Source organism: Grammomys surdaster, unplaced genomic scaffold (assembly GCF_004785775.1).
Source record: "Grammomys surdaster isolate TR1022 unplaced genomic scaffold, NIH_TR_1.0 125996, whole genome shotgun sequence".
Classification (NCBI taxonomy): Eukaryota; Metazoa; Chordata; class Mammalia; order Rodentia; family Muridae; genus Grammomys; species Grammomys surdaster.
Window position 1 is genome coordinate 3,624,955 of NW_021620812.1, and position 9,567 is coordinate 3,634,521.

A 9,567-nucleotide genomic window follows, 5' to 3' on the forward strand; every position below is an offset into this window, starting at 1 on the left:
GTATGGGTGTGTGTCCATGTGTGTATGTGTATGTATGTGTGTATGTGTGTGTCCATGTGTGTGTATGTATGTATGTGTATACATGTGTGCATGTGTATGTATGTGTGTGTCCATGTGTGTGTGTGTGTGTATGTGTGTGTATGTATGTGTCCATGTGTATATGTGTATGTATGTGTGTATATGTATCTGTGTGTGTATGTGTGTGTATGTATGTATGTATATGTGTGTATGTGTGTGTATATTGTGTATATGTGTGTATGTATATATATATATGTGTGTATGTATGTGTGTGTATGTGTATATGTGTGTATGTGTATATGTGTGGATGTGTATATGTGTGTATGTGTGTATATGTATGTATGTTTGTGTGTATGTGTGTGTCCATGTGTGTATGTGTATGTATGTGTATATGTGTGTGTGTATGTGTGTTCATGTGTGTACGTATGTGTGTGTCCTTGTGTGTATGTGTGTGTATGTATGTGTGTGTATGTGTGTATGTGTGTATGTATGTGTGTGTATGGCACTGAGCTCTGATGTGAGCCACCCAATAACTACTCTCCATCCCCTTCAGGGCTGAGCATCCTCCTTTTCTCAAACAGCTCTTGTCTTCAGTCCTAGAGACAGAGTGACTTCACTGAACATGTGTGATGTGTTGTGGGGTCAGCTGAAGGGCAATTTCTAGGAATCAGGTCTATTCAAAAGACAAACCAGTGTTGGCATCGATCAAGGTCACTCTAACATGTATCTGAGAGGGAACTTGCACAGGTTCCTCAGTGCCAGGAACCATGCACCCAACCACTAAACCACCTGCATGGTGTGTTCCTTCTAGTGCTGCCGGGATGAGCTAGAGATGGAGAGGGAGTATGATCTTCAGGGAAGGGTTGGTCCTGAATGATAGCCATAACACACTGGCTAGTGAGACACCCCTGGATCCTTGCAAAGTTTTCTTTCAGCTCTGTCCTTCAGAAAGATATGCCCAGATACCCACTGTGTTCAAGATATTCCAAACCCCAAGCTGACTAGACCAATAATCTATACCTTAATATAAAATCCAAGTGGTGTGCAGAATGAGGCTGAGAACAAGACGCACAATTGAAGTGTGAACCTCAGTGCCACTCTAGACTCTTGTGGGTCACTGCCCTAAGACCTCCCCTTTGTCACCAAATGAAACCCCGGTTCCTTTAATGTTCATATACCCTGGAGCTCTGTTGCTCGTCCTCACCATCCTCAGAGTCATTTTTCTGGCTGACTCTCTAATCACACTCCTGAGTGTGCTGGGTCATCTCTGGCAGCACACGCTCGGTATGTGCAAATTACTGCTTGTCTAACAAATGGGTACTTAGCAGTTCCACAAACTGCTCTGACAACCCAGGAATTAGTAACACAGTCAACCAACTTGTACATCAGACCAACACAAGTAAATTATACACTGGCTAGATGACTAATTGTGCTGTGTGTGTCTCCTACTTATGTAGGTCATGGTTCTCTGTGGGCGGGAAGGAAGCAGGGGTGTCCACGACATGTCATCAGAACGGATGGGCCCCGGGAAGGCCTTGAGCAAGAAAACACTGTTGCTTATTAACACATGCAAAATCTGTTTCTTGATCACACTATTTATTTGGGATTTTGTGCCCTTGGTATGTTAATGCTTTTACAACAACCTAGCGGTTGCAAATAATCAAGAAATAAACAAACACAAAAGCCATTCTAAGTACACAATTACCAGTGCCGGATCTCAACTACTACTCTGGGCCTGGGATGGGGGAAGGGCAGAGAGAATGTGTCTAACATTTTTTTGTTTATTCTGTGACGGTTCCATGTACATGTAATGAACTTTGATCACGCCCACCCTTCCCCCATCCCCTCCTGGTCTTGGTGGAAGCTGCATCTTCCCATGTCCCTCTATTGCTTCCATATGCATCCTACTAAGTTTGATGAGGCTTGCTCACATGTGCGTGGTGTGAGGCCATCCCCTGGAACATGGACCACCTACAATTTGCCACACTCAACAGCACCTTGGTGAGGGATGGGGCTTTATGGCCCCTTCCTCCCTTCGTGCTAGGTGATTGACTGCTTTGCTCTTAGACAGGCCTTGCACAGGTAACCCTGGCTGCTGTGAATTCCTGAACTCAGCAGCCCTGGTGTTCAGAGACAGCATTTCACAGATTCCTCTTCAGCCTTCAGCTCTTGAATTTTTTTTAACTCCTTCTTCCAGGGCCCTGGGGAGGGTGGTGGCGGTGATATTGTACTAGCTGGAGCTATGGGCTACCACTCTTAAATGGAAGGGTGTGGTAAGGCATTAGCTAGGTGTGGAAGCTCAAGATTATACTCACTCAGAATCCTGCGGCAGGGGGATCAAAAGTCCAAGGCCAGTACAGGCTATATTATGGCACCCTGTCTCAAATTTCAAATGTGAATAAGCAGCAGCATTTGACTGAGTAGCCCTGACAGTCGGTCGGCCCTGACGGGATTCTCTGGATGGCAGGACCTCCATCAGGAAGCTATTGGGAAACAGCATCCTTACTTACTTAAAACTGAAGTCCATGAATTCCCTAGGCACTGGAAATTTAAAAATTTATATAATTTTACTATTGTCTAGATGTGTGTAGCGCTGAAGACACCTAGCAGAAAAGGAAAAAAAATTACCTAAGAAAAAAGAAAAGCAGCTTAGACTCTCTTGCCCAATGTGCTTCTGTCAGAGGAGAGCGTTTTCCACTCCGTTCTCATAGTCAAAGTATCCATGTGTGTAACAGCCCCCCGTAAGCCCATCTGACTCACTTCCCAGCAAACCTCAACATTAGAAAGAACTCTCCACAGCACCCTTGCTGCCTCTCTGGGCTCTCAGAAGGCTCCTCATGATTTCTTATGCTTTCAAGGCAAGCATCCCCTAGCCAGACTCCAGGCATTGTCTGAACTGCTCTCCCCACGGCTGTGTACAAAAGCACCAAGCGTAAAAACAAACAGGACACTGTACAACCCTGACAAAGGGGGATTGTCCATCTTCCCCAGACAGCTCCTTGCTAATTAAAGAGGCCCCCGAAGCCCTGAAGAATGTGGACTCCTTGCACACCCTCTCCTCCATCCTGTCCTTACCAAACCCCCATTGTTTCCACAGCACAAACAGGAGAAAACACATTTTGTAGTTTCCTTTGGTCTCTGTGGTAGAAGAAAATTTAATAACACTGTAAAAGGGATAAAAAGGCAAATTTTCTTGACTAGAAATGCATGACATCCTTCCTTTTTTAAGTCACTAGTGACAGAAACAGGAGAGAAAGGTTTCCCTCACCACCATCCTGGAGCTCGGGCAGCCACCTTTGACATGTGGCCCTTCATGAATCCAATCCATACTGATAAACCAGCTCTGACATTTCATTTCCAAAATCCTGTCCTGGCTACCATGAGAGGCAAGGATCCTTTCACGATAGAGGTAACACTGTCAGTGTCTTCCCTTCTGAACCTTCTTCGGATGGACGCTTTACACAGACCATCCACGGTGTGCGGCTGAACGGTAACCTAGCATATTCTGGGGTCACAGTGCCCCATGTGTTGCTCACAGAGAGAAAACTTTCTGTTCCCTGCATTCATCGTGGGTACTTGGTAGCGAGCCTCATGTCTAGGTCTCCTCATGTGCATCTATAGGGAGCCGTAAACCCCACGCAATAATATTTTACAGCCTTCCACACCATCTCTAATTTCTTTCCATTCCTTGGTTCATTCTGCTTGTTCAGTTAGAGGTAACCTATCCCAGGTTAAGTGAGGGGGAAGTAACAGCCATAACCATCCCCCTGTAAAGCTCTGAAACATCCCATCTGTGATCCATCTCTCGGTCTTCACAGGACGCTGTTCATCACACAGCTGCTACGTGTTAAAGCATGACGCAAGTCTGATCCCCGTGGTCTCACCAAAGGCAATAAACTCTCTTTCTCTCTCTCTGAAAAGGGCTGGACAAAAAAAAAAAAAAACTTTAGGCTCCACAGGCCATGTGGTCTCTGTTATAAACAGTGACATCCACAATGGTAGTAGGAAAACAACTACAGAGAATGTATCCATGAATGGCTGATTTCTGTTCTTCAATGTGCTGGCTCTGTCTACTGGACTCTAATTGGTAAACTTCTGCTCTACACCACCAAGCATTTCAGTTCCAATAAGGTAAGAGGCAAAGACAGTTATAACTCTTTCAAACACCACACACACACACACACACACACACACACAAAGATTTAATAGGATCAGCAAGACGGCTCAGTAGGTAAAGGCACCTGCCACCAAACCTTGTTTAAACCTGAGTTCAATCCCCAGGACCCAATTAGAAGAATGAGAGAAACAACGTTTTTAACTTACACACACACACACACACATGAACACACATATGTGCTTACCTAGCATGCACAAGCCCTGAGTTAGATCCCTAGCATTGCTTATACCAGATGCGGTGGTGCACACCTGTAAATTCAGCACTTGAGGAGCAGAAGCTGAGGGACCAAGTTCAAAGTCATCCTCAGCTAAGGAGCAAACTCTAAACCAGCTTGCGATCCAGGAGACCTGTCCAAAAAAAAAAAATTAAAAACCCGTGGGAAAGGAAGCCCTCCATTCAGGAGAGGTGATGTTTGACAATAACATCAGAAAAGGGAGGACTTTTTTTTTTTCATCAAAACATCTTGAATGAAACCTGGGTTTCACAGAAATTAGAAACGATTGCATGTTTTGTGGGAAGAAAGGTGTCCTGAGAACAGATTATAATTATCTATTGGTCTATATCGTGATCCCAGGAAGTAGTACCATGAAGGACGTAGAACTGAGTTGTAATGTGATACTGTATGTCCCATGACTGCTGTGCTTCACCACAGATGAGCTGAAGGAGAGATGGACTTCCAGGCTGAGGAGGAGTGGGACAATCTGCCATCAGCCTATAAGATGTACAACCTGAGGAACAGTAAGACAATCTTAGACCACGGAAGAAGCATCAGCCATAAACGTCAGGTAAAGAAGCATCAGCTATAAACATCAGACTCCTGGGACTGTATGGTAGAGTATTTCTGCTCATGATCTGCTATTCAGGAATTTAGGGCAAGATTGGCCAGATGGTTCTTCTGCTTATTTAGGGCTGGGGTTCTCCATAGTGAAGAGGTAGCTCTTCCTTATGGCCACCTGTTCTCAGAGTAATCAGACTGGCCTCAAAGAGGGGGTACAGCTGGCGGGAACAGTGAAAGTAAGAGTACCTCATGAGGCCAGGCATGGGAGTCACACCAACCACTTCTGCTGCACTTCATTGGTTCCAGCCAGACCTAGGCAGCTCCGAATGGAGAAAGAGGGTGGTAGCTCCACCTCTTGATAAAGAAGGAGCAAGATCCCACTGCTGAAGAGCCTTCTGGAAGCCAAGGACTGTGGGGTCTTCTCCAGACGCACAGCTAACATTGCACTTTAGCATGAAACTTAAAGCCAGTGGAACCTCTAGGGACCTGGCAGAGGAAAACCAAAAACCACTTCCGAAGCCCAGGCCTATGTGAACTGCACAGCAAACAAAACCTGTGGAAAATGAACTTGGGCTCAACCATTAAAGGCCAAGTAGGAAACGGATGTAGGCACATGTCACATGGGACTCTGCAACCCGGAACAGTAGAGGTAAATGAGAATTAGAAACAAACATGTAGAAAACACATAAAAAGCTAAGGCTAGCAGCAGAAGCCACGAGGCAAGACCTGTCTGTGTGCTGTAAGGACAGAGGGGCTGAGGGCATGGCTCAGTAGGTAGAAGGCTTGCCCGGCATGCACGAAGTCCTACATTCAGAAGGAGCATGATGGAATCCCAGCACTCAGGAGATAGGGTAGGAAGATGGGGGTTTAAAGCCATCCCAGGACACAGGAGATACTGCTCAAACACAAACAGAAAAGAGACATGTCTGTTTAGTATTAAGTTGAAATTACAATTGTAGTGGTGAAGATACTGTTGTTAGAATCATGTCAACATAGCCAAAGGAGAACAAAGTGCTAATGACCTAAGAAAATCATTTCAGTCAAAGGAGGAGTAAGACTATTGGCAATATGAAATAGTAGACAGATAAAAGTGAAAGTTAAACCAAGACTGCCTAACACACATCTAATGGAATCCCAAAAGCAGAAGAAGGAAGGCTGAAGAGCCAACAATAAAGGGCTGGTTGCTGAGAATGTTCCAGAAGTTCCAATTGAAAGCCATTAGCTATATCTGTATTTAACAGAACAAATCAAATTGGCAGGTAGACACAGCGTAGGAAAAATGAACAGTATACTCAAGGTGAAGTAGCTCAAGACACATGAGCAAATGGACTGACTTGTCTCCAGCAACGATGGGTAAATAACAGAATACACTCACTAACTCAAAAATGTGTGCAATTACCAATTATTACTTGCAGCAACACAGTGCTGGAGAGATGGAACCATAGGTGAAGAGTGAGCATGCAAGCATGAAGACCCTTTGGGTCCCTGGAACACATGCAAAAGCCCACTGGGTGTGGAAGCCCTCCTTCCAGGACGAGCAGCAGAAACAGAGAATCCCCAGCTCAGAGCAAGACTCCTTGATACAGCAGCTCCTAGGTTCATTCAGTGAAAGATCCAACCTTCACAGTCAGGCAGACAGTGAGGGAGGAAGACAGCTCAGGCCTCCAGAGACACCGACTTTCAATGCATTAACGCCCACATAGATATGAACACATATACACACCACATACATATGATGGGAAAAGAAGAAGGAGGAGGAGGAGGAAGGAGAAGGAAGAGGAAGGAGAAGGAGAAGGAGAAGAAAGAAGGAGGAGAAGGAGGAGGAGAAGAAGAGGAGGAGGAGGAGGAGGAGGAGGAGGAGGAGGAGGAGGAGGGGGAAGGAGAAGAAATCAGACCAAAAGCCATTTGTGGCTTGACTCTGTTGAAATTTGTTTTGGACACAAGGACTTCCATGGTAGTAAGGATTTAATGAGTTTTGCCAAGTAAATACAACATGTAACACCCACCACAATCAGGCATTCACATCACCACTAGACATTTCCCGTGTGCCTTTGAGTCAGTTTTCTACCCCACCCAGGACCTCAGGCAATTGCTGGTCTGTTCTCTGTCACTGTGAACTACATTGGCCTTCCTAGAGTCTTTTGCATGCCATCTCTGTGTCTGGCTTCTTTGCCACTCTTCCTGGCTTTTGAGATTTGTCCATGCCACAGGCATCCCAGCTCATTCATTTCCAGCCCTGAGAAGCAGTTCGTTGTAAAGAGATGAAACCCAATGTGTCCCTGTCCATTTCATATGAAAGAAAAGTCGAAAGTATATCTAGAGTCTGAGAGGACCACACACAATGATCAAAAGCGAATCACTGTAAAGCCAACGTGAACTGCTAACAATAGAAACAAAATATCCAGCACGAACATGACACTGTTACAAAGTTAATGTCTGCCGTCATAGGACAGGGTTTGACAGGTACTCAGGGAAAAGATCTGCAAAGCTGTGAGCTGAGAGCAGAGCAGAAGACAGGAGGTGGGCATTGGGCTGTGCAACAAGACGATGCTTGGAGACAGCCCTGGGCGGGAAGGGACTCTTACAATCCCATGTGGTGAAGCTGCCATTGCTGGCTCCCCCAGAGACGCTGGTGGAGAGGGAAACATGGTGGTTGTTGATAGATGTCAAAAAAAGAAGCAGCTGTGTTTTCTTTTTTCATGAGACGATGATAAAATGACTAAAATAATAAACTGTCTATAGTGAGGGCTCAGCACGCTCCCAATAGCACTGCTGGTAAGCGTATTCCATCTGTTTCTTGAATTACCTTTTAAGATGAGATCTATTTCTTTACTTTACACCCCTATATCAGCCCTTCCTCTCCTCCCAGTACCCCCTCACACAAGTCCCCCCATTCCACCTTCCCCTTCTCTTTTCAGAAGAGGAAACTTCCCTCTGAGGGTCAACACCCACTCCATGTCATTCCCACACACATGTATCCTCTCCCACTGAGGACAAACAAGGCTGTGTGTTTAGGGACCCAGGATCCACATGCAGGCAGGCAACAGCCGCAGGGACAGCCTCTGCTCCACTTACTGGGGGACCCACATGAAGACCAAGCTGCACATCTGCTATGTATGTGGGGGAGGGGGCTAGATCCCGCCTATGCTTGCTCTTTGGTTGGTGGTTCAGTCTCTGGGAGCCCCCCAAGGACCCGGGTTAGTTGACTCTGTTGGTCTTCCTGTGGAGTCTCTGTCCTCTTCGGGTCCCTCAGTCCTTCTCCCAACTCTTCTACAAGACACCCTGAGCTCCATCTAATGTTTGGGTGTTAACTTCTCAGAGGACTGGGTGGAGGGTCTCAGAGGACAGTTATTCTAGGCTCCTGTCCTTGCAGGCCCCTACCACAGGTCCTGCCAATAGTCCCACGTGTTTCCCACAGCTGCAGGCACCCCTCCTAAACCACAGGCGGTTCATTCTTATTCATACTGTGGAGCAGACTCAGCTTGGCTAGTTCTCAGGTGAAACACTCCTCTGCAGAGAAACAAAATCAGGTGTGGGTTTTTTTGTTGTTGTTTGGTTTGGTTTGGTTTTTGTTTTGACAAACAGTCTGCCTGTGGCTGGCCTTTTGATCGACAGGGGAAGCATCAGGGTCCATGGCCACATACACAATGAAACATTGGAGATCAGAGCTGGAGGATGATGGGAAGGGCAGTACATCAAGGCTGGGAGCAGCCTGAGAAGATGCTGCTCTGTGAGACAGACCCCTGCTCCAGCAGGAGGCCTAATGCCAAGCAGGCGGTGGGTGGTATTTGTCTTCCTCTGCCCTACTTGGTGTTCACCACATTCTAACAATGAATTGGAAAATCATGAACTCTTCTGTCACCCCAATCCTCCTCTCAACTCTAAGTGATCTTGCAAGAAAAGATTGGTGTGTGTGTGTGTGTGTATGTATGTATGTATGTGTGCATGTGTGTGTGTGTGTGTGGATGTGTGGATGTGTGTGGATGTGTGTGGATGTGTGTGGATGTGTGTGGATGTGTGTGGATGTATGTGTGATCTGTGTGTGTGTGTGGTCTGTGTGTGTGGTGTATAGATATGTGTATGTGTGTGTGGTGTGTGTATGTGTGTGTGGTGTGTGTGTATGTATGTGTGTGGTGTGTGTGTATGTGTGTGTGGTGTTTGTGTATGTGTGTGGTGTGTGTGTATGTGTGGTGTATGTGGTGTGTATGTATGGAATATGTGTGTTTGTGGTGCGTGTATGTGGTGTGTATTGTGTGGATGTGGATGTGGATGTGGATGTGTGGATGTGTGTGGATGTGTGGATGTATTTATGGTGTGTGTGTGTGTGGTGTGTTTAAATGAGACAGGCTGGAGCCCATGTTTGGGCTTTAGAAAGTTGTAAAACCTAAACGAATCCTACATTTGTGTACTACCTCAATAAAACCCACATTGTAGAATCCACTCTCCCTGTAACCTGAATCATGACTTAGACAAAGGGAAGGAAAGAAGGACTTACTGGTATTCTGTAGTCACCTTGCAGCTGTCTCTAGCAGATTATAAGATACACCTGTGTGTGTGTGTGTGTGTGTGTGTGTGTGTGTGTGTGTGTGTGTGT